A 6,548-nucleotide genomic window follows, 5' to 3' on the forward strand; every position below is an offset into this window, starting at 1 on the left:
AATATCGTCGACTAGTCTGTGGGACAAGATCTAATGCAATATTAAATATTGAAAGAAGAATTCTGAAAGACATATTCCAATCTTCATCGTGTAAAAAAGCTAGACATTTAGTGAAAAAAAGAGAGCAGGAGCTGTTACACCTGAACTGGATTATTGTTCGTCAAAAATCTTCTTGCAACCTTAGAGAATCGTTTAAAAAGACCACTGGTTTTATTTCTTGAAAAAGCGATTTTGCACCGTGGGAATCCTTCTTTCTCACTTCTTTGGCCAACAGAAATGAAATGTTGAAGCAGCGATTTAATGACAAACGAAGGAGTACCTTACCGGCTATCCCTTTCATAGTACGGGTCCTTGTGGTGGCAGACATTAATTACCTTGTTAAAAGTCTACGGCATTCTTCTGCACAAAGCAAGTTTCTATGTCTTTAAAATCAAGAAATAATATTATTTCCTTGCTTCAGGGCTGAAGACTGGAGACTATTTTCCATTTTCTGATATTTTTTTTATTTTTTTTTTTTTTTTAACTAACGTGGATGGAACAGAATATGGTGAGAATAAACGTGTTGGGGAGGTTAATAAATCCAAACCACACTACTTGAATATTTAAGAGAAACACTTGACACCTCTTTTTTCTGTTTTCTAAGATCGTTTTCGAGCATTTAAAAGGTATAGTTGTGTACTCTTACACAGTTTAATGTGCTCGGATTTTTCTGCTGAATTTCGAAGAAGCATAAAATCTGTACAGCCCCCAAATTTATCCCAAATTTATCCCAAATTTTCCCTAAAATAATTCTGACCCCGAAAACGATTCCCAATTTTTTTCACGCTGACCCCGAAATGATCCCCACGTAATTTTGGAATGGGGTTTAAACAGGAAATCAAGGATTCACCAAAAATAGACAACTTGACGAGATTTGCCCGTATTTATAAATTTACGGTACGAATATTAGCAATCTTTACTCGCTCCTTTTTCTTTACCAAATATATAAAAGAACCACTCGCTTTTTAAAATTTTTAATTAGTATAATTTTTTTAAATAACATCTTGAGCTGCAGCTAGTAGCATGCACCAAAGATACCAAGGACTGATCATTCCTTTTGAACGCTAACAGAAGATCGTAAAACAGGTTTCTCGTTAACTTAAAATAAACATTACAAGAACAATGAACGTTAATTAAACATTTCAAGCTCCTGAAAATTTCCTGTAATGATCAATCGTAAAACAAAAACATTGATATGGCAAATCTGGTATATTGTTAAGGATTTTTCAAGAAAAGATATAAAATTGAAAGGAATTCAGTATTAAGCAAATATTAATAGCGTCCAAAATCAACAATGTAACGCTAAAGGAAAAACGCTAAGAGAAGGAAGACATCGAATGTCATAGGTTCTATACGTAGCCGATTTTATCGAAAAACGTAAAGTCGACTCCCGATAACTCGAAACCCTCGCTAACTCGAACCTCGCGCTAACTCGAACCAATTTTCCTTTCCTTTCAGGTCGTTTTCTATATAATTTTACCGTCGATAACTCGAACTCCCGATAACTCGAACCTTCTTCAATTTCCCTTGAGGGTTCGAGTTATCGGCAGTCGACCGTAATTCAAAGCCAGTTCAGTATATTCAGCAGCTTCAGGGTCCGCCAACCATTTCATGTATCGCTTAATAGTTTGCAAATTATTACACACAATGAAATTTAAAAGTTTTCTTGATTTAAAAGTACGGTGCCCTTCAAACGACACCATTCCTTAATTTCAGTTTACACTGGCTTGGAAATCGATTTCACGGCGTTGTGGTTAGCGTAGCGATAGAGTAAAATGGTCAAATTATTGGCTCTGTTGGGGCCTTGAAATCCTGCCCTGATAGTTTCATTGGCGTTTCTTACTTTATCCGCCTCGTTAGAACGCAGTGGATTGCGTATTCTCTGAGGTCGTAACCGCTGTAAACTGCGGTTGATTCATTTTGTACTAATTGTACAAAATAGATTAAATTTGTGAAAACGCTCCACTTTTTCGGTTCTATTTCCTTTTTACACAAAAGATGTATTAAAAAAGCATAAGGAAATGTGAACATGAAAATGAATATTAAGACTAAATAATTTGAAAACCAGAGTTAAAAATGCCTACCATTCTGTAAACCTGGCAGAACTGTTTTCAATTCTGAAGTGAACCACGCCATTCCAATCCAAAATTTACTTTGTGATCAGTTCGGGGTTAGCGTGAAAGAATCGGATCATTTTGGGGGTCGGTTTGTGAATCAGTTCGGGGTTGAGGATCATATCCCCTCGAATTTACGAGCTGTTGTTAGAGGGTCTGGATGGGGGGGTACAAATGTCAGTTGTCAGTTAAATTTTAGGCTATTTGTCAGTTGTCAGTTAAATTTTGGGCCATTTGTCAGTTGTCAGTTAAATGGCTGTTAATAATTAACTGCAGATTTTAGTAATTTCTTGAGGACCCAAATAAACTTAAACGTCATGTAAGACAGATAGGAGCGTACCCTGATAACCGAAAAATTATTCAGTATTGTAAAAACTTGTTTCTGGTCAATGTTTAATTTTATGTTTACATTTTTGCAACAACAATCGTTTCTTTGGCCTTTATACAAATCATCCCATGGCCAATCTACTAAGAACATACCTTACGAATCCAAGCGAAAATGGGCGCGTATTGGTCGGCCAGACCTTGAAACTGCGACAGGTGAAATTTCCTCCTCAGTGTCAGAGCTGTATCGTACTCGTCCTCTTGTGGAGGTCACACAGCACCAACGACCACATCAATGAGACAGTCATTTACAAATGTGACTTCTGTAACATCATTAGATGGCACCTCAGGACTGATTCATCTTCAACATCTCTGTTGAGTCGTTCTGGATCTTCCGTGATGGAATTGCTCTCTTCGTCTGGCATAAAGTTTATTTTAATGCAATCTGGTGGCTGCGTATACACCGCTGGTGGTAGAGCCCCTGCTTTGTCCTTTGTAGTCTCACCCCTGATTGTTCTTTGTCTTACTGGACGATACTTCTCTACCAATTCTTTCATGGCAGTCTCCGTTTCAGCGCTAATTTCTGCTGACGGAAGCGGTTGCATGAATTTTATACTTTCAAAAGCCATGGTGGTCTTTTGTAAAGTTTTCTTTGTGGTGGTTCCAAAGTCTTGGGAATACTGTAAGGCGGTGAACGTCTCATGTTTAAAATGGGAGACGGCGTGAATGTTATCCACAACTGTTGTGAGTAACGTGCACAACTCAACCTCTTCAAGGTATTCCTTGTTAGTCGCAGCTATGCTGTCATGCAGCCGGCGCATTCCTTGTTCCAGAAGCGTTAGTTCGCTGCCTGTTTCCTCCAGCAAGCTTGGCAGCTCCATTTTCCACTGACTATCTGTGATTATCGCAAAATTTTTGCTTCTTCCTCCCTGCTTCGGTGCCATGCGGTAAAGTTTTAAATCAAACTCTCCAAGGCCGAATTTTATTGCCAGTTCTCTCAGCCCAAGAAATGACAACAGATGCTTCTTTAGAAACTGAACTGTCTCTAGCCCATCGCAATTGATTGGAATACGGCTTCGGTGTCGTTCGAATGCCGTATCCGAATCAACGCGGCAAAAGCTAGCAATCGCCTTTATTACGCCGGAACGAGCGGACTCGGTATATTGCTAGAGCGCGTTCCACGTAAATTTGGGTCGTGTTAGAAATAAACTATTAACTAATATGAATTGTTAGTATAAAATATGACGCCCTACTCTGCCGCTGTTTATTGTACACGTTTGTTTGGTGATTTGGTATGAAGTATATCAATTATTAGCCGAAAAACGTAGCAGCAGGTCTTTCGTCAGTTGTCAGTACCAGCGAGTATAAATGTCAGTTGTCGGTTAAATTTTATGCTATTTGTCAGTTGTCAGTTAAAATTTTGGCTATTTGTCAGTTGTCAGTTAACCCCATCCAGACCCTCTTGTTAGCTTTCTGCAAGTACTAGTTAGTCTTTTTCGCCAAATCTACGACATTTTTCGTCCCCTCGAAACCAAATGAATTAAGTTTCGCATGTTACTAACCTTTTAGGTGGCAAAATACGGAATAAAACGTTATAGGTGTTCTCAGTAGGCCTTCTGAATAGTATTCACCGAGACGAACCGTTGGGTGCCCTTGATAAATTCGACATTTTGCGAGACCCTGAGACTACTATGCGTCAAATCTTTCTATAGCCACTATTTTTAGGACTTTCCGACTTCATATAGCGTTGCCAAATATGAAATACACTTTAAGGTGTAAGAATCCATAAAAAAGAAAAAAGAAAAACCGAGCCGTAAATTACGCACAATTCGACCACGATTCTCTTTGTTTTTGATTGGAAGACTGTTCATTCTCCAGACTGCTACACCCTTCTCTTCGGAAGAGTAGATCTAGATTAAATTTCTTTTTCTTCTTGTTAATTACTGACCGTTAATCGAGAGAACGTTTCTGCGGCGGAACTCACCTTCAGTCAGTAAAGACAGTTATTGCACACAATCTGATGGTCAGCTTGTCAGAAATGAAAACTGATCAACAGCAGCAAAAAAAATTAACATTACAAGGGATTAAGATTCAAATTCACTTACGTTTTTCTTAGCACCCTTTTCGGTGTAGTTGCTACTAGCAATAGCTCCTTCTCGAGTAATTTTTATGATAATTTCTGCTAATATTGAATGACATGATAAAACAGGTAATCAGGGTCCACAAATAGATTTCCCGTTTAGAATTTAATAGTGCATTTTCATAGAGCTTACTTTCAAACTAGACGAAATGACAAAATAAAAATACAGTCGGGATCATTTCGTAAGCGACCGTCCAAAATGCCAAAATTTAGTGGTCGCGTACGGGAGGTGGTCGCTTTCGAGAGTCGAACCACACGAAGTCTCTTCCGGGAACAGGTCTGACATATCTACATATTAGAAGAGAATTTATTGCATACACTTTCCTAGTTACAATAAGAGCAGTTCTAGGTTGTCACTAAAAGTTTCTCGTAAACTCTGAGTAGCGTAGTACTTACAGCTAACATGGAGATCGGGCCATGTGTCAAGTGGTCGCTTACCAGAGCTTAAAAGCAATAAAAAATTATAATGCTGTCACCTCAAAAAGTGGTCGAGGTCGCTTACGAGAGGTGATCGTTTTACGAGAGGTTCCAACTCTGGGGCTTTGACTGGGAAAAATTTGGTGTTTTGGTTAGGTGGTCGCTTACGAGAGGTGGTCGCACATGGAGGTTCAACTGTATTGCAATGAATTGCTAACAGGTAACCGAATAAGCTGCTTACAGACAGGCGTATAAATCCCGAATTTCAAATTTTTGGATATCCTTCACTCTGTAGTGTCAGTTCTCATCCCTTGCACTTTAGCATTACTGAAACAATTCACGCCGAATTGTTTTTGTTCTTTTAAAGCGCCCTCTGCGACAACAGAAAACCATCTTCAGAGTGTCTTCCGCTTCCTCGGACGCTCGTTTATATTAATACAAAATTAAAATGCATCCGTGGACTGAGTAGTTTTAACTGAGTAGTTTTAATTTCATCGCGATAAAATTTGACTGCATTGACTGGTCTAATCGCATTTAAGAAGCCTTGGGTTTGCTAAGCCGTAATTTATTTCATTGTAGACACCGAGTTGTAAACATAAATTGGCAAGATGTAATACATCTGATAGATTATTGACGGAATAGTTGGAATTCGCTTCGTACAAAAAATAGGAGATTTAATGAAGAAAGCAAGAGTTGTCAAGACTGAACTGTAACATTTTTGTCACCCGGGTTTTTGTCATAAAAAATTTAAATCTTAGACTTTTTTAAAATAAATATGTTTTATTTCTCGAATTACCGATTCCACACCGTTCATATCTTCCTTTATTGCTTTGATCACCACCAATGAGATGTTGAAGCAGTGATTATGTGACAAAGGCAGGAAAAGCTCCCGATCACTTTAAGTTTAACACGTTTTACCAGATAATTACCACTGCAACTTATGCATTGGAAAATAAATTGCCTCGTTAAAAGCCCAAGATATCAGTTTCTTCGCGCAAGGTATTTAAAGTCAAGAAATATTATTATCCACTTTAGTGTTGTAGGAAGACTAGGTTCAGACTTTGTCTGAAATTTTGTATTTCTTCGCAAAAAAGAAATGGTCTTATCTTTCAATGGTTAAAATATACTATATAATTATTTAAAAACGATCTCTGGTTGAAATTATTTTGGAGGTCATTTTTTGCCTTACAGTCTGAAATTGTATTACTAAGCATCGTCATAGAGAAACCCGCATTTCTCGGAAAATCCCGATACGATTAGATCGTATGCGCGGTAGCAAAATTAAAATCACGAGTACCGAGTAATCAGGGAAAAATAACTTTAAAAAAATCAGCTTCATAAGAAAGTAATAGCTTTCATTCGAGTGATTTCACTTGAAGATTTTATCCACACACTCAAAACTACCTTGTACAGCGTTATAAACAGCACCACAAGAAAGTAATGCTCAGTAGCTTTTATTTGGGTGACTTCACTTGAGGATTTTCCCTACACACTTAATTAGCACCACATAAAAG

The sequence above is a fragment of the Pavona decussata genome, unplaced genomic scaffold (assembly GCF_977016875.1).
Source record: "Pavona decussata unplaced genomic scaffold, jaPavDecu1.1 SCAFFOLD_229, whole genome shotgun sequence".
Taxonomy (NCBI): domain Eukaryota; kingdom Metazoa; phylum Cnidaria; class Anthozoa; order Scleractinia; family Agariciidae; genus Pavona; species Pavona decussata.